Source organism: Anopheles nili, chromosome 2, assembly GCF_943737925.1.
Source record: "Anopheles nili chromosome 2, idAnoNiliSN_F5_01, whole genome shotgun sequence".
Lineage (NCBI taxonomy): Eukaryota > Metazoa > Arthropoda > Insecta > Diptera > Culicidae > Anopheles > Anopheles nili.
Window position 1 is genome coordinate 64,474,611 of NC_071291.1, and position 25,060 is coordinate 64,499,670.

Below are 25,060 nucleotides of genomic sequence, written 5' to 3' on the forward strand. Positions count from 1 at the left end.
AGTACAAATGAACATCCCGAGTGCACGTCGGATGAGCTGCTAAAAATATATTACGCGGAATAAAAATTAAGTATTAAATACGCTTCTGGCAGCAAAAAAGGACGATCCATGAGCGGTGCGCAGTCAGGATGCAATGATTCATACCAGATATCGATTCTAAGCCACAAACTCGCACAAAGCAGCTTGACACTCGTCGTTCCAGCTCGAGCGGAGGTGACAAAAGCCGCTGGAATTGATTATCGTTATCCTTTCCGCCGTCCCACCAGGACGCGGGTGATTCATGCGAGAGTGTCTTTTATGAGCTTCCGTCCTCGCCCAGCGGGGACAATCACACGCGGAAACCACTTGCAGGTGTGACAGAGTGCGACATGTTCACCATCTTCGCATGCTCGCGGCTCCAACATCTAATTCAGAAGCCATAAAAATCTCCAGAATCCATCAGCGCACGGTTACGGATGCGACGATCGAACCACGGGGACGTATAAATTTTTCGTTCCAGTGATTGATTCGCACCTGCCCTCGCCCGGGGGCTCTCATCGAACGGATCGGTTTCGCTGCAGCACTCTCTGGTGGTACTTTGCTGGGAGCGCTTGAGAGCGCGCCACTGCAGATATGCTGCGGTACGATCCGATGTCGTATTTCAATCGAGACATCTTGAAGTGGCATAAAAAGGAACACATTACAGCTGAATTCCTGTTCGGGAACCGGCACAGGAATCGTTTGCCAGCGGATTCACTATGTCGGAGCCGCTGTGTTCATGATTTCTTTATCGAACGGATGGTGCGCTTCTGTACTCTTTCGTCGTTTCCATCGTGAGTTCCCTTTTATTTTCACCGTTCTGTAATTTTCCTTCCTGAACTGAGCAGCGGTTATGTTTTGAACAAGTTTTGTTTGAATCGTACCAGGTTTGCACAATTCTACACTTATCCTTACTCTTAGTTTAATGTTCCCAGGAGTGGATTTTAGTATATTAAAATAAAAACAGCAAGAAACGTATATGGTCGTATAGAATTTAGTTTTTAATTATGCTTTTGCTGTGCATTCTCTATTTTTGGTTTTCGTCCTTTTTCACGATTTTTTATTCAGAAAATATGAATATTTTTTTACGGGATGCTATTCGCCATGTTAATGAATAAAATCTTGTACCCATACTAGAGCGGTATCAAAGCTTAACATAAACATAACGGTACATTTGAACTAGAAAATTAATTTACATGAACATTTACAGAAAATGAAATAATGGACATGGTATGACGCTACAGCGTAAATTTGACCTCGAAATTGTTGAACAAGTTTAAACGAGGGAGTTTTCCATTTTAAAATGATTGCCTTTTTTACAAAGTCCTTTGGAACTGCAAAACCAGATTGGAAAAATGTTTCTGTATGTAACATGAATTTTTCCAGCATAGCCTCGATTCGATTCACGTGTGTCAAGTGAAGTTAGTGTTATGACGCAAGTGGAAAGATCACGCGCTATGAAAACATGCCCCACTTCACGTCATGACAACACATTCATTATATCGCTCATAGATTGATTTTGTCGCTCCTGCTCGTGGACCATTGAGCGATAGTTCAATTTACTATTTATTTAATCTTTTCTTCAAAGTAAAAAATATCATGTATCCAATGTCGCAACGCCAATCGTGGGATTATGCCGATGATTTTTTCATCGGTGTAAAGGCAGAACAGCACATGATTTTTTCCTGGTAAACGAAGCAATTTCCAAATGACAGTTGAAATTTTACATGCGAACAATGGTTGATGCAATAAACCAAAGATTAAAAATCACAAATCTTCGATACATAAAACAATGAAACATTCGCTCACATTGAATACCTTAGATCGTTATATAACATATCGATCAATATTAAAATAGACAGCATTTTTGACAAATTTATTGAATACTGTTTAAGTTTGGTTTAATTGATTGGTAAAAAGAAACGCTTGAATAATTTTATTCAGCATTTTAATCATTTTGACGTTTAAATACCGGCCGGTGAAGAGACGCCTTCAGTGAGCGTGGTGAGAAACACCCGCTTCGATATCTTATCAGCTATTTTCTTATCTAACAACCAACGTCACTCCATCCAGCAGTTTGCTCGAACGCAGCCGTCATTGTGCTTCTTGATTCCAAGCCGGAGTGTGTTGTGAAATTGTGTGCTAATTATTAATGGAAATGGGGAATGCCTTTTCAAAGAAAAAGTCGCGAGACAGCGTGTCGTCTCAGACCATCCAGGAGAAAACTGTTTCCGATGCACGTCCACCGTATACGATGACAACTCACTCAACCACCGTGCATGTTCAGCGGACGAGTTTTTCACAAACATCCAGCACGGTTCAATCCCACACAACTAATAACTCGTCCTCACGATCGTCGTACACGCCGGTGTATACTAAACTATCTCAAACCCCACCTGGGCTCCCATCCGTATCGGTCCAACCACACACAAGTACAAACACGTTCCGACGACCGTCGTACACGCCAGTGTATCAAAGATCAGCTCTAACTCATTCTGCAGATGCTTCGCTATCGGCACCGAGTTTAGCGAAGCCTAGGTATGAATCATGAGACCAGTTTCTTGAACTTGATAATCCTGATGTTCCGAGGAATAAGTGCTGATAATGTTATGCTCGTTTGTGATTCTTTTCTAGTCAACCTAACAGCAACAGTAAAACAAAGTACGACCTATCTAAAAAAGCGTATGTGCTGATATTTCACAATGATAAATTTAAGGACAAAACCTTGGACCGATTAGGTAGTAAAAAGGATCTTGAAAAGATTGAATCGTTTTTCAAACAGTATAGATGTGATAAGCCGGATATTCGTGAGAACTATTCAAAGAAACAAGTATTGGAGGTGATGAAAAGCAGTACGTAATTTTACACACAAATCATCCATGCGAATAGCACGTCACCGAATTTTTCTAATTATTTTTGCAGTAAGCGCGAAATCGTTTAAAAATCACAGCTGCATAATTGTCTTCATCATGAGTCATGGCGCCGTGAACGATATGATATTGGCTGAGGACGCAGAATGTTACAGTCTGCACAATGACGTCATAGAGCAATGCTGCTCAAACCCAACACTGAAGGACAAGCCAAAGTTATTTTTCGTACAAGCTTGCCGCGGGGACGCAATCGTAGCTGATGCAAGCCGCGTAGTCAAAGAAAAGTCTGATATAGTGATATTTCAAAGTAGCTACCAGGGTAAGTTGATGAACAGACTACAGAACGCTGCTCATATTACAACAAAGCACATATGATTTATTCGGCAGGAACTGTTTCGTATCGAAACGAAAGAACGGGATCAGCGTTTATACAAACGCTTCTAGAATTGTTGCACGAGAAAAGAAACCTTAAAATTTCTGATGTCAATCCCCTTCTCATCAGACACTTTAAGAACATGGTGTAAGTTAATGTGAACTGCTTTATTCGCACTCCAGTGTTGTTAGTTAACTTTATGTTTAATTTATCGTTTTCAGACCCGCTCAAACACCCACACTTACGAGCACCTTGGGGATGGATTTTATATTTGGTGATTTATGTAAGATATAACATGATAGGGCAGATGTCGTCGTCAAGAAAAAATTAAAAAAGAACCAATGCCATTGACAGTGTGATTTTCACTACCTGACCGTTGAAAACAAATATTGCATGTTTTTTTCCCATCTCATATCGAAGAGCAGCTCATGAAAATAGTTAAATTTTCACTATGTAACATCACATGGTTGTGAAAAATATATTTTACTAACAGCACACAACGTAGTAAATTATTCAAGATTTCTTTAGAACACTCATGGTTGAAGATGGAACAACCCTGTTCTTTGTTTGTCCTAACCATGTTGAACCCAATTGTTGCATTACAAATCTCTCATTAAAAATATAGGAAATCAACATATCGTACCATACATTTTGATGTAAATTTTTTTACAGCCATACATTAAATTACAACATTTAAATTGAATGTTAACAATCACCATCGACATACATTTATGAACTACGCTCCTCGGCTACGATTCCCGTATCTACGATATCTTATCAGATAATGCGTTACCCTACTATCAGACATTGCCTTACGCGCTAACGCCACATTAGTGTGACAGCTGCGTCCAAATTTCAAAGTGATGTGAATCCATCCAAGAAGCATTTTGCGAGTACAAACCTAGACTAAGCTCAAGGTCAGCCTTAGCCATGCTTTTCATTTTCAAACCATAGATTCGCTCAAATTGCTGTTGTCAGTTTGATATTTAGAAGAACTATTTGATAGTAGAAGAAATTTATAGGAAGGGCAAAACAGTTTATTTTGTGATGCAAGAGGCAATTTGAAAGGCTTATGGATAATGCCTAAAAACATGATTCAATGGACAACATTGTTACTTAACACAGTTTCTAGATTTCAAAACGATGCTGACAGTTTCCAGTTCTTACATCTAAGAAATTCCACAAGGAAATTATCCATAAGGAACTAAACTATGTACAGTTTGGAACAATTTTTGGCTTTGAAGCATGGAAGCTAAAATATTGTGCAGTTTTTTACATTAAATTCATGCTATACTGCAATTCAGTTTATAACTAAATGAACTTTGAAAAGCGTTGTTTGTACATTGAGCTTGAAGCTTGAGTTTGCCATGAAAAAGTTCTAACATACACATTCGCAAGCCGCAGTGAAACTAAAAGGCACATTTCACACAGGAAACCCGATTTTCCGAGCTTCTGTAAAATCATCGCAAACACACTATCGCAGACACTCTAAGAGGGCTAAACCATCAACGCACAAACGGTAATGAATGCAAATAAAATCGACATGATTAGTTCTTGTGCTTCCAGATGCATTGCTCTCATCCTTATCGGTAGATCAAAACTAACCAGCCAAATTTGCTGTGATGGAGCCAAAAGTGCTGCAGTATCAGTTTAACCTCAAAATCGACCACTCATACGAGCCTTGAAAAGTGGCAGCGTCAGAGATAAAATTTCCAACAATAACGTAATTGAAAATTTTGACTGAAAAACAGAATTATGATCAATTGCAATTTGGGTTAGAATATGGAGAGCTTTTCATGAATTATCGCGCCGAAGACCGTTCTGATGTTTGAGAAATTTGTTGAGGCATGCAAAAGTTCATTGCAAATCAAGTAGTACCACGGTCTTCTCGAGCGTATGTCGCTACTGGGGCGTTTTTTTCCGAGGCGTTGGTGTGCCATAATTTTACACATCGTCGCAGTACCATTACAACGAGTTCTAACTGACATTTCCCGAGTACACGCTCTGATTTACCCCTTTCCGTCGTTGGTGATGCTTTTAATAAGCCTTAAGTGGTGTGCCGGGATAAACTACGCTGGGGTTTCGTTTGGTAAAGTCTGAGTCAAGAGCCGACATAGTATACATAGTACCACTTGAGGTCATGACAGCACATTCATTATAGCGCTCGTAATTTGATTTTGTCGTCACTGCACGTGCATCATTGTGTGGATTTGCTCTTTTTTCAACAGTTGAAGAAGTGCTAGTAATACTAATAATTCCTTAGTTTCCACGTTTATTCGAAAAGAGATAACATGAATTCAGGATTGCATAAATAGCTCATAATTATTATGCATAATTATTTGCTGGTAATGAGATTTTATTTATTATTTTATCTTGGGAAATCTAGACGTTGTCAAATCTAGATGGGTTTTCCGATTTTGCTTATAATTTCTTAAATAAGAAACAAGTGGTAGCCTAAATTTGTCCTAATAAACGAATCAACTCATATGCAAGACGTTTCATACATAAATTGTATTTTCTACATAATAATTTACTTATTTCTACAAGTATTCTTTGGGAAAATTAACAAAACTTTATTATAAATATATTTGAACACATTATACGTGTGCGAATCTCACAAAATGAAGGAAACGACAGTGATGAAATGATATTATTAGGATTAGAAAAAAATCATTTTTGACTAGTTTTATTATTTTATTTTTTAGATTTCCTACTGATTCCCACAGAACATGGTCGATTGTAAATTAAATTCTATTATACTCCAAAAGGTTTCCTTCCGTCAAAATAATAAACTGCGATAGTATTCTTAAACGAGAATAACAGTAACATTGATTGATTTCTTTCACGTGTTTTTTAAATCCATAGGAATGCTTCAAATCTTGCGCATTCTTTCTGAGTGCAGAGCGATATGAAATTAGATCGAGATATTGCTCCTAAACCTTCGCTGCAGGGCCAGACCCCTAGGCGGCGTCCGGCGTAACGGCTCATTTTAATAAAGTCCATCCGCCCAAATTCCAATCATCGAAGGAATCTCATCAAACCGAGATAATAAATCCACTCGGATCGGCTTGGCTCGACCCGGGAGCATCTTGGACACGAGCCAGAAGAGCCAAAGAACTCAAAAGTGAATTGCTGCTCGATCGATTTGTTTAATGAAAATCGTCTCTCGTCGGTACCGTCCCACGTCCCCGTCTTGAGTCCCGCATCCGTGGGGCTTTCCATTTCATTAGTCGCCTTTTGGGAGCGAAAGCGAAACCATGTCCGGCCCAAGAAGAATGGGCAGGGCTCTGGATCTTTCTAAGTTTATCAAAATTAATCCCTACAGGAAACCCCTTTCCGGGAAATCTGGAATCGGTACGAAAAGTGGTCGTTTTCTTCGGTTCACGCGATGGTTCACGCTCCGGTGAATCTATTTTCACGTCTGCCAAAGACGCTTACCCTTGGTGCTGGAAAGAAAGCATCCGAAGGCTCATTGGCATGCAGGCGCCATGCCTTCACGCGGTCTTCTCGAACATTGTTGCAAAACGATCTACGCTTCGCACGGGTGCCACTTTGCCGAAGAGCTGAAGAACAGGAATCTCAAAGGTAAGCCCAGTTCTGGACAGTGAGCACAACACTTTACTGGTTCTTTCTCCGTCATGGTGGGTGACCAAAACGTTGCACCGAGGGACGTTCGGAACACATAATTAAAAAATGGGCCGGCTTAGTTAGAATGCAGACCGATGCTGCAGTCGGTAAGTGGTTCACAACAACGTTTCCCTTTGGGCCGCAAGGTCTTTGAGGAAGGAGTGATGTTTTTTTTTCTATTCATCTCAGGCAACTTAGTATTGGTTTTCCGGCAGCTCGGGGAACAATCCGCAGAGAAAGATTTGTATACCCATTAGGAATAATAATGAAGCGGGACGGAGTCTTTAACGCGTGTAAACGATTGAGTTTTTTTACGTATATTCTAATGGAAGCCTATCTTCATGTCTATATTACAAAACATGATATTGTGTTTGTTAATTCAACTATTATTATAAAAATAATTATAGCCTTAAAACATGGCTAATAGCCTGTGGTCGTCATATATATTTTTTATCTATTTATGTTACAAAAGGATAGTGAATTGAACCGGCCAAAGTATAGCTTGAACGTGAAGTGAACCTGTTCAGTACAGCTGTGTGGAGCCAGTATAAGAAAATATGGCGTAACTCTGACGGGTTCTTATGAGAAAAAAAATCTTAAAATTTTCGTTTTTTCAAGAACTCTTTTTCCGGCACATGTTCTTAATTTATCTGCACATTTTATGACTTACAACACAACTCATCAACCTGTACATGCACCTTTTCTAGTACATGAACAGAAGAGCTTAATGCTACGGCAACCACTCACGCTCCACTTGATGCAACGGCATCGAGAGTCAACTGTGAAGTGAGCAAGGAAATCACTTAATTTATTGAAGCTTTCTTTCCGTCGCTGCACATTTTCCACCGGCGCCGTTGAGCGCTGAAGCTCGGGTACGATGTCAGCCCGCATCGGGCAAGTGAGTGTAAATTAAATGAGCTGAAAAACTTTCAAAATAACATTTTCGCTTGATTAGGAAAGTTTCTCGCCTGGCCAGGTACGCGGTGCCGGCGAAATTGAGTGGAAGGGAAATAAACATGTGAAATAGTAACGAGAAATTTTACGAAATCGAAGTTTTATCGTGTCGTGGCGAAGCTGCTCGATGGCCACGTTCATGTTGCCACGGAGGTAGATGAGATATTCGAAGCACACGGCAGCTGTGGAGGCAACACTCACCGTGACAGTTTGCTGGGAAATATCACACAAAATTGTAATTTACTAACTAGCACTTCTGTGGTGAGTCAGAAAGCTGGCGTTTTGATGAAAAAATTCGAACAGGTTTTACTTCTCTCATTTCCACCTTCACTCGTCTGTTGTTGGGAAAAGTTGCTGATCAACTACACAAGCAGAGCGTTATTACGGAACCGTGATTGCCATCAAGGTGATGGTATACGTTTTTGATCCCCGGAGAAAGAATCGAGATCGTCAAATGGCAGCTCAGAATGCAAAACAGCATGTAAAGCCAAAATTGAGGTTAGTTTATAAAGTGATTGATTGACAGAATGATATTTAAATGTTATTTTAATTTAAACAATGTCTGTCTTTTACTATAACTGTTGAAACGTAGTATTATTTTAGTGACATAATAACGAAAATGGTTTGTTTGTATTACTTTTAAAAGGTAAGTTTGTATCACTTCCAAAGCTGTTTCAGAAAAGAACATTAAATCACTCAACCTGTTTTACTTATTGCCATGAATGTCTAATCAATCGTAACACAAACAAAATGTTGCCTTTCTCTTTTATGGAGCATCATTGCACCATTTTGGCAACCGAACATTACGTTAGTACGATCTTTTCGAACCGAAATCGAAGAAACGTCCAACGAAATGCAGTATTGCTCGAACTTTTTGATGACAGACGAAAAAAGGCCACATGAAAGATTAATCCTAGAAAACCACTGGCCACCTCGTCAGCCATTTTGCCGATCTCCCGGTTCAATAACCACGTTCTTTCCCATGCCCAAAAGATGACAGTATCAGGCGGTTCCGCAATCAACACTCAACCGTTGCCAATGTTGATTTAAATGCGAACCCACCGGAAGCATTTGCCCATCCCCGGCACCGGACAATGCACTTCGCAAAGAGCATAATATTTATGCAGGCAAATACCGAAACCCGGTAAGTCACGGCAAGGATGGCACACCGGATGGAGGTTCCGTGGGCGCTCTGTCTGGCGCTTTGAAGCTGACCGGAAAGAGCCGGCTTTTCTCCGCCTAACCGTAAATAAACTCGCATCGTTCCGGCGCTTCCGAGCACGATATGTTTGCGAACGCTCCTGTCAATCAATCGATCCGTTCCGGTTGGGAGTTTTTCCTCCTGTTTCCTTTGTGCGGGTGTGTCACTGCGTGTACGTGTGTGTGTGTGTTTGTTTATCGGATGCACCTGCCAGTGACCGACTGGTCGAAAGGAATCTCATATGTTACTACAAATAACTGAAATTCTCTCCCCAAGCCGCAGCTTGTGGGTGTTTTATTTTCTTTCGAACATTGTTTGCTCTATTCCAGAAACAAATTGAAGCCACAGGATTTTTCTCCAACTAATAAAAAAGCCTCCCCTCGTTTGGAGTCCTCAGCCGCTCGCTTTATTGCTTCCGCAACCGGTTTCGGCGAAGAAATGCCCCGACCGATGGATGAATTACGGTGCATTCGAGCAGTGCTTGCCAATGCCGGCAAACCGTTTGATACTCAATTTTGCAGCATTCCCAGGCCCAAGGACTCCCATACGAATCGCACCGCCATGGCACGGACATCGGAACGCCCAGGCTTGGCCACCGTAAAACCCTCCGCCCGTGTGCTGTTTATTTTTGTCTGTTTGATTGTGGCTTTGTTTATTTGTAAGGTGGTGCAGGTGTATCGCTGCAGCATCCACCAGGATTCCGTCGCTAACTGCACGCCCGCAAGCACGCCCGGATTGTATGCTCAGTTTTATTGATATTGGATATTGTCGACCGGCGGGTGACCCGCTTGGCCGTGGAGTTTCTATTCGGTTTTCCACCGGAGAACGGGTCCCGTTTGCCGGGACTGGAAATTGAAATAGTTTGTCTTTCAGTTCTCAATTTTTCATCGGCTCCTTTTGCCACACCGCCGGTAAGACACCGGGGGTAACCTCCGAGAGAGAGAGAGAGAGAGAGAGAGAGAGAGAGAGAGAGAGAGAGTCAGGTGGTGAGAGTAAAAAACAAGACCACCGCTGCCACGAACCGGACGAATCCTTCCGGAAATGAAAAATTCCAAAGCGGATTGCTCATTTCGATTTCGATGTGGTATTTTACTTTGCCATCATTTTGTCGAGACGCGGGACAAAGGTACGGCACCGTGAGTCGAGCTTTTTCATTTGTATTCAATTAAACCCCCGCCGGGGCTGCTAGAAGTGGAGGGTGAATCAGAGAGAAATCTCGGATGCGCTCGTGAAAAAAAAAAGTACACGCCACCGGTGCACCAGCATCATTAGTTTGCCAAGTATGAAGCAACCGGTATGCTAATAGGGCCAGAATATCAAAGAGAAAGGAATTTTTCGTACAGGAGCCGTAGGAGTATGCTTTTATAAAGCTTTTATAAAGCACCGTGTTCTGCAGAGCGCATTATGCAGATAATAAGCCTCGTATGTTTGACAGGTAGAACGAATGTTACTATTGACAACTGATGTTTTTGTTTTGTTTTCATCTTTGTTCGGCTGTCAAACAGTTTTCAAATAACGCTTCACTAATTTTCAGTTAAAAGTTGCTTCGCGTTGTCTGCAACACGCTTGAAACTGAATCAAAAACCCTGAAAAGCATACAACAAAGAAACAAAACCACACACTTCACGGCATTTGAACAACTTCCTAACGAGTAGATATGGTTTCCACCTGAATGCCATTTCCCATTTCCGGCACGTTTGCACTGGCCGCCCTTCTTTTCGCCGACGACCATTTGCGATCCAACCAACCCATCCTCAGCTTAAACCACGACACGCTAAATCACTCACTAAGCGCTTTTACGCTCCAGGGACATGAGCCGAAGCCAACCGACGCCAGGGCGGAAACTAACTTAGGCACCGAAAAATAGTCGCGCCGCCTTAATCGAGCGCAACGATTCGCTCCGGCGAAAGTCATTATCGCGAAGTCGTGGTGGAAAAGTTGGCATGGCTCGAAGTTGGGATGGTATCCTTTTTTTTTTCTTTAATGTCCCTATGATTTATAAATGTCGTAATGGCGCTTGGTTACCACTTTTGGGTGGGTGACTTTTGGAGGGTTTTTGCGCCGTGCAAACGTACGACTGCGTTCGTATAAGCGATACCGCGTTGTCGAGAGCTATAGGTTGTAAGTTTTTCCAGCCTTCCACTCACGTTGATTGCCTTTCTAGCGTGGCTGTTCCTATCGCAAAGCTGAATGTTGTTTAAATAGATGAGCTTTTTATGTCAATATGTGTGACGGCAACGTTCCGAGCAAACCTTTTTTCAAACATGTTTACCCATTTTAATCAGATTGTAATCAGAAGTGTTGGAAAAGATGGGATTCATCCATTCGCTAAATGAAGGAAAATTTACCTTCCGAATCGAGAAGCTGATTTTAATTGGAAAAACAACCCCTCTGCGAGCAGGCGCGACTGTTTACACAAGCATTTCTATCCGATGCAGCTAACTCTTCGGGTGGTGCCAACCGTCTAGTGACTGCTGATGCAGACACGCTCAAAACGGGGTCGTAACGTAAGGCACTCATTGAACTTCAAACAGTCCAAGCTCGGTGGCTCGATTCGGGGCTAATTCATGCTCGCTCGAATACAGACAGAGCAAATAAAAGCGCGACGGCAGACACAGCCTCCGATCGGTCGGTCGAACATCCGAGTCCCGTCGAAACATGCATGCTGATCCTATCCCGGTTCGTGGTATAATCTGAATGGCAAGCCTTGTGATGGGCCTGGATAAATGAACTACACTTGGCAGCTGGCTTGGTAGCTGGGCTGCTCTCGCTTGCAGCTTATCCAACGAATTTTCCATTTGCCCGTCGAAATATGGACAAACCGGAAAAGCGATACCAACCGCGAACAAAAAGAGACACACACAGCAAAAGGAAGCTTTAAAAAACGGCGCTTTACTCGAGATTAACGAAAAACAAACACTATTAGGCAAGCGTTAATGTACCCGGGGAGGTGGGAACAGTGACACCTGGCTGGTGGGAGTGCGACAACCACGAGGCATGGAACTCGACTCGATCGACCAGAAAAGTTCCGTTCCCACGGTGTACGAAATGGCGCTTCTCGGTTGGGAAAAGTTTCAAAGCCCACCCAGGTCGTTCGGCTGGGAACCGGCAAACGGCTTCATAACGCGGTTGTGCTTGAGGAATGGTGTGTGGGTGAACGAAGAAAAAAAATGGAAACGAACCAAGAATTACCAGCCACGAGACCAGGTGAGAGGAGTAGCGCGAGATTTCACGAACACACGCGGGAAGGAAAATGAAAATCAACACAGGAAATAAAACGTTCCCGGTTCGGTTCAGTCCCAACGAGGGCCACATACACGCGAGGTGGAACCCATTTGGAAATCGGCCCAGTTCGGTACACGAGAGTAGGGGCAGGATCGCAAGGACGTGGGGCAGAAGATAGGGCCTACATAATTTAAAAAGTCCTTAAACGATTCCACGACATTTCGCTCCAGCCGACCGGGTGCCGGGTGTTTCATGGGCTCGGTCATGGACCCGACCGGGTGGTTCCCGTTTAACGGCCAACCAACGTGTGTATGTGTGCGTGAGAGCTTCCCCGGACGCACCCTGCAGTACTGGCTCTTTTGCTCCCTCAAAAAGGACATGGCTGACACAACGCTGATGGCACCAAAAAAGCGAAAAGCGAAGAAGCGAACGACTTTCCCGGCCATATGTTGTTTGTGTAGCGAACCGGAGCGCTTGCAAGCAAGGAAACGGGAAGCACGGGAAAAGCCCGGAAAAAGCTCGGGCACCGGAGCGATAGCACGCCACGGGAGTGTGTTGCTAGGGCGAGGCATTAAATAGCTGATGATGGTAATTTAAAGCCACCATCGACGTTTCCATTCCCTATCGCTCGATGGTGGCGCGGGCGCATTCGGCTCGCGGGATCATCGGTGGATGGTCCAGGATGCTACGGCCGCGAGGGGGATTTCCCTCCCAAGCGCCAAGCGGTGGAGAGAAGGACCCCGTTGGGACAGCGCTCGGAGAAAAGGTGGCTCTAAATTGTTCATTTATATTTATGAGATCGTAAGGACGCGATGGCGATGTAGCTCAGCCCGGCGTTGTAGCTCCCAGCGCCCCAACTAAGGAGAGCGAACGCGTGCCGGCGCTCTGGAAGGAAAACCCAGTGGAAAACGCCGGCTATGGCGAATCGATTACAAACGCCATCGTACCCCGATGCATTATTATTTTAGTGTCCTTTGATGAGACGACCGGAAGGGGAGCTCGCGATCGATTTCGGGTTTGTCCCAGGCTTGTCCCACTCACATCGAGCATCGCCACTGAGGGCGGCTGGCAAAATTACGGCAAAACGCATTCCATCAATTACACGCACATGAACACGCACACTGCGAACGTTCAGCAAATAATGAGCCTTTTCTCAGCCCCCCGGTTATGCTTTGCGTGGGGAATGGATCACGTGCGTGAAATGGAGCAAAATTGCAGCCCATCGAATTTTATGCGCTACTAACGACACGCTGCGCTGGTAGGTGGGCTGTAATTTTCGTTTGCCTCCCACGTCCGACACAAATGGGTATCGGTTCCGAGCGCGGCATTCGATTCGAATCCAATTTTCGTCGTTAATGGGGATCAAAATGCGATTGCCATTGGCACCGGGTAATGTTGATGCAACATGTTGCCTCTAACCAAAAGGGAGATGAAAAAAAAGAGTGGCACAATCAAAGGGAATTAATAAGTACACTCATATTGATCATTCATATTGTTTTCTGGATGCAAAATTGCTGCAGTTTTTCATGATTTAATTTTTTTTCCTATTTCAATGTTACAGTATTTTTCAATATTCCTCAGATTTAAAAGAAAGTTAAAGTTCATCTTTAACAGTAAAACGTATTTTGCTGAACGACTTGATTTTATGCACAGTTTTTACCTTTCAAATAGTTGCGCTGTTAGTAGAAACTTGAGTAATCCCGTAATGATGTTTGTGTTTCGAATGAAGAATATTATATCAATTCATGCAAACTGCTCCAAACAACGGCCCGGATGACCTTCACCAACCACCGGGCGACGACGAGGGAACGAGAATGCCGGGATTTTGATTCCATCCAACCCAGCCCCGATGGTCCGATGGAGGCGCCCGGTACTTCATGAATATTTTAACTTAATTACGCGCGTACCAGCCGCCCGGACGAGCTGGACCGGTAGCGGTTGTCTCCCGCGTGCTCTCCACCGAACGGTACTGTTGACACACTTGATCAAACTTTAAGGTTTTGGTTTTCCGACTTTTATCCATCACCACCCTCTGCGTCTCAAGTGGTGCGCCCGTACTCACGCTCTTCAATTAAGTTAGCAAGCTAAGAGCGAACGAGCGATGTCTTCGGTGAACCTTTTCCATCGGTGCGAGCCCGCACCAAACACGTGGCCTATTACGGTTTGTTTTCCTTCCTCGTTTTTTTTTATTTGTTGCTTTTTGGTCGCCCTTTCCATGACCTCACTAGACCAGTTGTTTGGTTGCTAGGTGTTTTGTTCCAGGAAGATATCGATCGAGTTACGTTCTATCTCATCCTAGTAGCCATCCGGTTACCCATGGAAACGAGGAGTAAGATGGAAGGTCCATTTTTTTCCCCCAAAATGATGAGCAAACTGAGTGGTCAACCCTGCCAGCGGTGTCGGGAGCGGTGACATTAAGCAACCGTAAATATGCGATGACGAGCTGAGCCTCCTACCGCTGGCATGTAAATTAAACACGCTATACCGGCTTAATTAAAAATGCTCCCACCTTTTGAAGCTCCAACAAAGGGTCGCTTGTCATTGTGCTCGCGCAATGGATAATGCACGCAAACAGCAGAGCGAGCGAAAACAAGGCGAAATTAAACACCAACCGCTGCCTTTCTGACAGCTTCCAGTTTATCCTTGACATCTTTCTCCATTCGCGTTGGGCTCACACAAAGAAGCCGCACACGAAGATGCATTTGGCGCTCATTGTTGTTTTTTTTTCTTCGCCCTTCCCGAGGATGCGCTCCATATATTTGCCGAACAAAACCCAACCACCTGCATTCCGGTCGGGCGCTGAGTTTCATCGTTCACCGTGCGTCACTCACTTCCGCTTTCAACCTTGAAATTCAATTCCACCATCCTCATTCTTGCGGCACAGGAAAAAGGCACCTGGGAGGGGATGGAAAACCCCCCCGCAGGAAGCGCAAATCGCTCCGTTTGACCGAGTTGCACGTGGTCGAGAAGTTGCACTCCTGCGAGCAGGGTCCGTGAAAAATGGTCAATACAACTTCGTTTCCGGCATTGTGGCTTCACTTTTTTGTAAGTTCCGTTGAATTCTCTCTCTCTCTCTTTCTTTCTTGCTCGCTCGTTTCTGTATACTTCATTTCCTGCTGCCGCTTTTCTATTACCTGAATTGGAAATGCAATTGCAGCGGCAACGAACCGGAAACCGCAGCGCACGACGGCCACGGACGAATAATTTAGTAACCAGGTCCGTCTGCTTGCGTGTCCCTTTTTGCCTCACTGTCTTTCTGTCCCTCATGCCATTCGTCTTCTCGCTCACCCACCCACGGCTGGAGAATGTCGTGTTTTTCTTGCGGCAAAATTTGCATCGCCCGCTGACACACTTTTCCCCGGGTGGGCCAGCTTCCGGGTTGGAAAACCGCGCGCGTACACCAGGGCACAGGGTTGGGCACCCAGTGCAAACACGGTGGCTTCTTCCCTGCGGCAGCGACCGCCGGTGCTGCATTCCCACAGTGTTTGTGTGTTTGTGGACTGGCTTGGTGTTGGCTTTGCAAAAAGAAACAAACAAAAAAAAAGCCCACGGCGTGGCAGAGAGTTGCGAGGCACTCAATTATTTCACCTCCGGCGAGAGTTACATTTCCATCCCGCAGCAATTAAAAGTGTGTACCATTCTTTGCTAGCAATTAAAGTGTTTTTTTTTAAGTGCCGTGAAGGTCGCTGAAACGAGTAAAAATGGTGGCTTTCAAACGCCTTTGACCGAAGAGTACCGCAATTGTTGCAAGCTTTCTAACATGTGTGAAAATCTACCATACATAAAAAAGGACATGAAAGAATGACTCCTAGACTTCCTGTTGTTATTTTCCACTGTCCAACCATCCGCATACCAACGGCGGATTGGATTGGAATTTTACAAAATCAAAAAAAAAACCAAAGACCAAGGGCACATCTCCATCATTACGCCACCACGACCTGTGCCATTGCACGCGCCAAGACAACCGCCTTCTCGGTAGTGCCGCAAAATATGCAAGGAATGAGCTTTCTTTTCCTCCTGCCGCTCGGATCGGCCCGTGGAAAATGTAAAGCATTCCGGCACTTTCCCAAGCGGTGCGGATGGCATTTTTCCGGAGCCCACAAAACCCGCAGGTCCGCAAACACCACGCACGGGTGCTATGCTTCGAATGTGCCCTCCTTCGAACGGCATAGAAGGCCCATTGCCAGCTGGCAACGCCGCCGATCCGAGCGTCAAGCGGATGCAAACGTGGCCAAACACGCGCCCCGTTGCTTCACGCGAATCGAAGCCAATAAGTGATAAAACTCGGATCGATCGAAACTTGGGCGTTATTTTTCCGCCAAGTTTGCTTTTTTCCGTTGTCGTCGTTGTCGTCGCGACCCGCAATCCCAGGTGGCGCCTGGTGACGCAAATCGGACGAACCGCGTGAGCCAAGCGGAAAGGACAAACGGACAAAGTTTGTCCCCGTGGGTCCGTGCCTTCTGCCGTTCCAAGATTCCGCTCGAGCTTTGGCAGGTAATCAAGGACGGAGCGTTTGCTTTTTGCTTCAGGTGGTAATGAACCAAGCGGGCATGTAATTCGCTGTGACGATTTTGCTGCTTGTCTTGGGCCAAACAAGCCGGTCCTCGTGCTGGGGAGAATGAAACGAATGCGCAACCGAAACGCGGGAGCGTGTTATTCAATTGATGAGAAAAGTTGTCTCTTCCCTGCTGGAGCGTGGAACGTGACGCCTTGGCCCGGGGAAAATTGTTATGGGAAACATGCCGGATCGATTCCTTAATTAGAACTATTTTGATACCGGAAACACATTATGTATCGCTGCTTATGTTTCACCGTATGCTATGTAATGAATATTGCCGCATTAAATTGTGGCTGTGTTGGGGAACGTATGCCAAGAGATACAGGGAAAAATCGGAAAATCTTTTCGAACAACATCCATCGCTCAGTGTGATTGAATAAATGCCAACGTGGTTGCGACGTCCATTAACAAGCTTTAGGCAAAGGTACGACTCTAAACGCAGTGAAATAAGCCACGAGGACTTTGGATCATTTGCGACAATTTACTTAAACGCCGAACGGTACCATTTCAGCCGAGCAAGAAAACATTCGAAGACAGTTACAAGAGGCCCTTATTTATCTTTCAAACACCTCCTCTTCACCGGTTTCGCGACCGATCCGCACCGTGCTGTAGCTGTGTGAGCGTTTTTGATTTTATTTCAACCCAAAGAAGGGAGAGAAACCCTCGCAGCGAGGGAACTTTGGTGAATATTTCATTGCACAAACGAACGAAGGACATTGCCGAAACAACGGCAAAAGACACCCGCCGTGCTTTTCCGCTGCTCTGTAAATGAACTTTCGGGCGCGTTCGTTCGAGTGTCCCTTTTGCCACCGGTTGCCGGAGGTTCGGTTCGGTTTTGCAGTTGCCATTCGACAGCGCCACCGGGAGCGAAATGATTAATCGATACCGCGTTGAGGCGGGTTTTTCTCGGGCCCGCTCAGCCAGCGATGGATGAAAAACGAACGAAAAAAAGAATATACATATAGTCATCTCGCGAAAAAGGCGAGTGGAACAAAAAAAAAATCTGCACACAGAAAAACAAAAGCAGTAATATACACCCGTCCAGGCCCACCGAAAGGGCTGGCTTTTGGGCCGTGGTTTGGGCACGTTTCGTCAATTCTTCTATTTTTTTTTCTTTGCTTCTCTCTCTCTCTCTCTCTCTCTCTGGATGTTGTTCGTCCGTTCGGCAGAAGCACTCCCGCTTCCGGAGCACGTTCTCAGTCTGCGCCATTCGCGCACGTCAATACAGCCGCTGGCAGGTTCGAGAGGATTGCTTCTAGCGCCAGCACCGGGGACATCTCCGCCGGCCGAACCCCTTTTGGTTCCATTCCCCGTACCCAGGAATGCCCGGTTTCATGGCGACATGTAAACCTGACACTGCCTTTTTACGTCCGTAGCACCTGACGAGCGTTTGGTTGGTGGAACGGGTAAAATCCGACCACCAACGCCACACCGGATGGATGTCAAGGTTGACTTTGGCTGTGGTGCGCAAACAGAAGCACCATCCCAACGACATCCACTCCGGGCACTCCTGGGGTGGGTGGGTGTGAAAAGTGATGGAATCCGCGGAAAAGCGTTCCTCAACCGAAGCATCGCCAACGTCACGATGAGGCCCCACCAGGACAGGTAGGTAAATAACAAATGAAAACTTCACTAACCTGAATCTTAAACACCTCGCTCGTCCTCACGCTCGGTGTCTCGCTGGTTGGTTGGTTGGCTTTCGGTGCGTGTATGTTTTTGTTAATACTTTTACATTCCACTGCGGCACTTTCTTCCGTCGCTCACGTTCGCGTTTGCTTTTTCCCAAACCACCTTCTTTCTCTCGCTCTCGTGACGGAGACGTTGAGGGCGTTGTGGAAATTTAAACTTTCACCACCGTCGCGCACGTTAAACGAAGCTTAGACAGGCCTCGAAGCTCCATCCGCTGTAACGCACGGACGGGTCTAATAGATCTTGTGCGAGTTTCGTTTTTTTTTTGTTGTAATTCTTGACTCTCCTTATCCTTCGCTTTTTACTCACCCCTCGGTTGGCGGGACCAACTAAAAGCTTGGTTCCTGTGGCAAGCGAAAGCCGGGTGAAAGTTTTATTTCTTGCTTTCTCGCCCGACCGTTCCTCGGGCACACCGCGCGATAATTTCACTTTCACCGCACGTGAGAGGAGAAAATAATATTTGCTTTTTCACCGCGAGAAAATTGAATCAACCGGATAGCACTGACAATCGTGTTACCACCGCTAGCACAACCAGCACACACGTACACGGTGAACGCACACAAACACACACACACACGCGCACACAACCACGCACACGATAAACACTCGACACAGCCGCCACGGGGGGTCTCTTCAAAACAATCAGGACCTGCTTCTGGAGCGCCCTCGGCAGTGGGGAGGTGGAACTTTTCCTAGCCCGTGGTGGGGCGAGTTTTCTCCCTTTCCGCCCCCGGGGAAGGGAAATGGTTTTGGCGGCTCGAGTCCGTACCGGTGCGCGCTTTGGCACCGTTCCGTGCCGGAAAGCACGGACCGCTTCGAAACAGGATTGGTGCCGGTTTGCTGGTTGCCTACTTTCAGGCGCCTGTTCACATTCGAACCTGCTGGCTGGGCTGGCTTTTGGCCTTCCTGCCGCTTTTCCAGCCTGAACCCGAGCGGCTTAAGGTGTGCACGCCGGTGGCAAACGGGTGGTAATCTAATTTCGCCACATTCACGGTGGCATCAAAGCAAAGCCGGCGTAAACATAAAACGATTTAACCATTTGGTTTTTACGCTCCTGCCGGATGGAGGCTTGTGGCGACACCGTTTCGTGCCGATCGGTCGGTTGGTTGAACCAGAAAAGAGAGAACAAAAATCCTGCGTGAAAAAACCACGCATACACGTGCCCACCAAAAACCGTTTGGTGAGCAGTCAACCAAGTCGACGGTCGCAGATTAGGTCGCAGATTAAGATTGGTTCCGTCGAGCGTGCGGAAGGGCCCGGGATTCACTGCTCGGAACGCTTCATCCGGTGCTGCAGTCCGATTGACTCCGCTGGTGCCGACTTGGCCCGTCCACACTCGATGTCCACGGGGGAGCTAAACTTCATCCCCAAACGCACAATTACCGGTGCTATAGAAAACGGTTACTCGAGCGAGTAACGAAAGACGAGCAAACAAAAAATCACTAAGCGCCACTGGCACCACAATTGGGTCCACTCTGACCGGCACAATTACGGGTTGGCTTTCTCCCCGGCACGCCGGGGATGGGTTGTTATGCTGCTATATTGTCTACCGAAGCCCTACCGTACCACTACCGCAGGGGAATTAACACTCAAGCGTTTGCGTTCCACCTGGTTCGCCTGACCCGCTCAGATTGTGACAGCTTCCCTCCCGAAACGGCCGACGGCTGAACAAGGAAAATCAATTTCGACACACCGGCGGACACGCCAAAAGTCCACCACGAGCTTGTTACAACGACCCGGTGGAGGCAAGGGACTTTTGGGCGAAACTTCGGGCCCCTTTTGCCAAGCGACAACAAATAACGCCGACCACTCTTGCGGGTTTTCTCGGTCTCTCTCTCTTTCGCTTACTCTGGGGTTTCGCTTTTTTGCCACCCGTTTTCAGCTCGGGGACTGTCAGCCTCGCCACAGCCACCGGGGACCACCTGGTTTCGTTGTGGCCACGAATTCAATGTCGTGTGTTGGAAACTCGCTTCAAACGTTTGTCGTTTTTCTTTAGCGTTCGTAGCAACTCGTGACCGTTTTTCGTCGCACGATTTCGTTAGCACTGCTCTCCGGTGGGCCGATTCCACACGCTGTGATCATCATGCAGCAGGATTCACATCAATCCACACAAACACACACACACGCACGCATACACGAAACGCGCGCCTTCACATTCGTCCTCCACACGGCGATTCCGGAACTGATTCCGCTGAGAAAGACCGTCACTTGAATTACGCGCCCGGAAGGTATGCAACCGTTCGGACGTCCAATTCGCACGGAATCTGCAATCAGACTGCCACGGTTTTGGTGAAGATGACGCGATGATGTGACAGCTGCTCGCTCGTCTGCCTCCCGGCGACCGTTTCTCCTCACCCCCAGGGGGGGGGGGGGGTATACCCTCAAGCCATCCGAGCCCGGTTTTGTTTTAACCCCCCGAACACCACCGGACGCGGTGCAATGTTTTTGGTACGGGCGGGCTTTTTCACCAAAACGGGCAAGTGCGACAACGTTCGCGAATTTCTCCTCCAGCTCGAGCGCTCGCGTTCGGTTGTGTGGTGGGTTTGGGTCACGGCCGTCATACTCACCACTCACCGGGACCGGGCCCGACAGCCCGAGCCGTGTGTTTTCCCCGGGAATTCGGGCATTGTTGTTAGCCATCGACAGCCTCCGGCTAAGAAGCGCTCGCCCGCCAATGTGCTCGTTCGCTAGCGTCTTGCGATGGATCCTAGCCGTTCTCTCTTGTCTCGATTTCGCGCAGAGAGAGAGAGATTACCGGCAACTGGGAATTATGTAACGGTCACTAGTGTTAGTGTTGCTGTAGGACCAAAAGACGCAGCAGGATCTCGCGATGTTTATCAACGGCTGGTTTGACCGGTTTTCCCCGTCAATGTCGACTAAGAGAGCAACCCCACAACTTAGGTCGACATTCGCTTGCTATCGAGCGAGAATCAAACATTGATGGTATGCAGCTCGCTCCGGTGTTTTCTCTCGTGTAGCGTCAGGACTTCCGTGCGCATGTACCGGATACGTCACCGTTCGTGTCCGGGGTGCAAAACGCTAACCGAACGGAAGCCGTCGCGCGACTTCCCTGGTCGATGCCGACATCCAGTTCGGGTCGATGCCGATGATGTGACGCTGGTGTTTATTGGCCAGGACGATCGCTGGCGGCTGTACGAGCGGATGGGCTTGGCGTTTTCTGCTCCGTAGGGATTTTGGGGACGTGTCTGTCCCTTCCAGGCTTCCAGCTACAGCTGCCTGTTGGCACGGAGCCAAACGGTGTGCCAAATGACGACATTGTGCAGGACTAGCCCCATCCGCCCGGTTGACTGCACGGGTTCGGGTCAAAGCCAGGCACCGTTGATGCTTTCCTTTCGTTCTGGCTGGTGGTGCTGGTTGGGAAAGAGGCTAAAGGAGCACGGAGCGGTTTCGGCGGCACCATCGACAGTCTCTTGACAGCCGTAATTGAACTTGAAAACACACAGAAGCGGCAGCATGATTTTTTGAGAGCGTGTGTTTTTTTTTCCTCTGTACCAACCGGCCGTGCCGGGAAATGACGGTTATGCTGCGACAACAATGAATGGCTTCAAGGAGCAGGTGGTTCTTTTTTGCTGTTTTACAATTTACCAGCGTAGCTGCGAGTGGCGCAGTGAAGAGTGGATGGAAACAGCAAAAAAAAAACATAGAACCTCTTCAACTCCAGCGTTAACTGGCAGTAAAATCAAACAAATGTTACGAGAGCTGCTAAAGCAGCGTTGGTGGAGAATGACTGCAGCCTGGCTTTCTGAATTACGGAACAGAGTAATAGAGGCATTTAAACCTGAGATTTCAAAAGCCATGAAACGCTGCTCAACCAGGTGGAAATTGATTAACATTATTTGGCGAATGGGTGGAAAAACATGGAAAGCCTTTTAGAATTATGTTTTATTGAGGAGATTTATTTTTAAACGGCTTCATCCAACTATAAAAAGTCATTCTAATTAACTGATAAAAAAGAAGCAAGTAATGAACCTAAAAATTTTGGTGAAAAGAACTACTGAAAAACATTCAACGAAGATTGCTAGTTTTAAAGCATTTTATCGATAGTTTTTAGCTAGTAAAATAATTATAAAGTTTCTCAAAATACGCCAAAATACGCCGCTATTCAAAAAGCAAAGAATTTAATCATAGTAAGCGTACATTAAAGCGTAGTAAATTGCTGCAAACGCTATCAAATGTACGAATGGATGTTTTCTACCACCAGACATTTCACTCCATTAACGCCGCAAGCAGACATTCCGATCCAATTTGAAGCAAGCAGCAATAACAAAGCAAAAACGAAAGCAATATAAATGATTTCTGCCGCTCAGCGAAACCGCCAGCCGTTTTCCGTGGGGAAATTAGATCCGCCACGTTTAAATTGTCCGCGCGCCCGTGCCTATCCTAATTACTTCCGAATTTCCGAAAAGAAAAGCCAACAAAACCACGCGTACGCAGCCGCCTGGCGCTATCAGCTGCGTAATAAGGATAAGTACTGGCGTTACGGTGGGGTAGCAAAACAAACCCGACTGCCCGCATGCCGCCATCCATCGAGCCCGCAGGTTGGTTTGTTTCGATTTCTAGGCGATTTTTCAATATGTTTACCCAAATTAACAATTACATAAAATCAGCATAAATTTCCCATTTCACCATCCCGCTCGCGTCACGCCGGTACACTGGGGGTGATGTTGGCAAATCGACGCTCTTCTTCCTTCAAATCCATGCACTCGGCGTTACGGCTGGCGGTTAAGTCGTCCGCTGCAAGGTCCCGTTCACTTCGCAACGCCAACCGTTTAGGCAGGACGAGGCCTAGAATCGAATGGAGCCGTGAGAAGCGACCCGGTGGTGTCGTCGCTTTTTTGTCCTATTCCTTCTTTTTTTTTGTTGCTCCATCTTCCTTTCCATGAAGCAGACACGCTTGGGTGGGAAAAGTGAATGAAGATTTCCATCGAAAACCGAACGAGTCCCTGGGGGATCATGGGATCCGCCGGCGCCGCCAGGAGGAAAGTTGCCGGGAAATGCCTAGGAAGCAAAACGCGCGGCGAAAACAAAATAGAAAACGAAGCCACGACCCAACGAAGCGCACGTACACCCGCGAGAAGGGGCCAAATAGAAACGAAGTGAAAAATCCCCACCCCACACCACCACCCGCCGTGCCGATTGCCGCCCGTCGAATGTGCGACATTTGGCGACAAAACGACATCCACAGAAATATAATATTATTCAAATTGAAATCACAAAGAATAACAATAGAGAGCATTTTGGAAATAAGCAACATTTTGCGCCGACCGTGTCAGCGCCACCGTGCGTCTCCATTTGGTGTTTCTTTTTTTTTTTTTTTGGTCCTCCTTCCCGGACGCCCGTTAAGGGGTGTGGGATGGATTGAAGATGAACGCTTCCCTTTCCTGGTGTGGCAGATCTCAACGAAAGGCGGCAGCACATCAACAGGAAAAAAAAAATACCCCTAGGAGAGAGGGAAAAAAAATATATACGTCGACGCTCTAATTCCGCACGGCAGACACCGCCCGACACAATCGGAATTCACGCACTTCATTTAATTCTCGAGTGTATCGAATTTTAAGAAGATTGCCTCACCGCAAGCCATAGCGCGCTGTCGGGCTGTCTCACGCCGTGACATCCTCATCGGTGGAAAAGCGAACGGAAGGGGGAAAAAAATATTCGCGATGGCGCGCTGCCTGGCGGTGGAACAAAAAGCGAACACTCTCGTCGGTGGATAGATTTCCTGGCCGGAGCCAAACCCAACCCGACGGTTGTTTTTCTCCGCATGCGAATTATTTCGTGGATGAAGTAAAGCGGCCCGAACATAGCGACAAATGTTTGAAGGACACTGCCAAAAAGCAAAAAAAAACCACTTCACATGTTTTTCGTACTTATAAACCGGCGATTCGTCCTTCGAACGAATTACACACATTTGAGGAAATGCCCAGTCCAATAATCTAAATAATGCATCATCTCCAACGGCTGCCTTGGCGCTTTGGTCGCTCATTTCAATAAGCCCACTTACATCGGCTTACATCCACCGGCACGGCACTTTTGTCCAACGGCATGACCGTCTCAGCCGCACTGTGTTGTCCGAACCTCGGCAAACAGGAAAGCGATGGCTAATTCCACCCACCCGCGGAAAACAAAGCGAGAAAATGGCGCTTCCACCCCGTAACCCGGTAGCGGTTCTCTCGCGGGCCCAACTTGGCCTGCGCCAAAATGTATGCAAATTGTTTATTCAAAGTTTTTCCTCTTTGACATTTCGGGCCCGGCCGGTGAAAATGTGATCTTCCGTCGGCGTTGGGGGAAAAGAGTTTTCCCGCCCGACTTTCCCCGAGGGAGGATGAGTGAGATTGCGTGGGCGAGCGTGGTGAAGGTGACGAGGCTGGTTTTGGTTCCCGGCGGCACGAAAACCGTGGGGTTTTGCTTGTTGGGACTGACGAAAGCGATTTTCACCCCCGCTGGAATCTCGGCTCGCAGCTGCTCGGGGTGTTTTTGTCTCGGGAATTCAATTTCACGCCATCGATTATTAGGGCACCGGCGAA

The 25,060-nt window shown here is 46.5% G+C and overlaps 1 pseudogene; it reads left to right on the forward strand.

The window, feature by feature from the left end:
• The first annotated feature begins 1,617 nt into the window (after positions 1-1,617).
• Positions 1,618-3,613, forward strand: LOC128728267 (caspase-14-like; annotated as a pseudogene).
• The last annotated feature ends 21,447 nt before the right edge of the window (positions 3,614-25,060 follow it).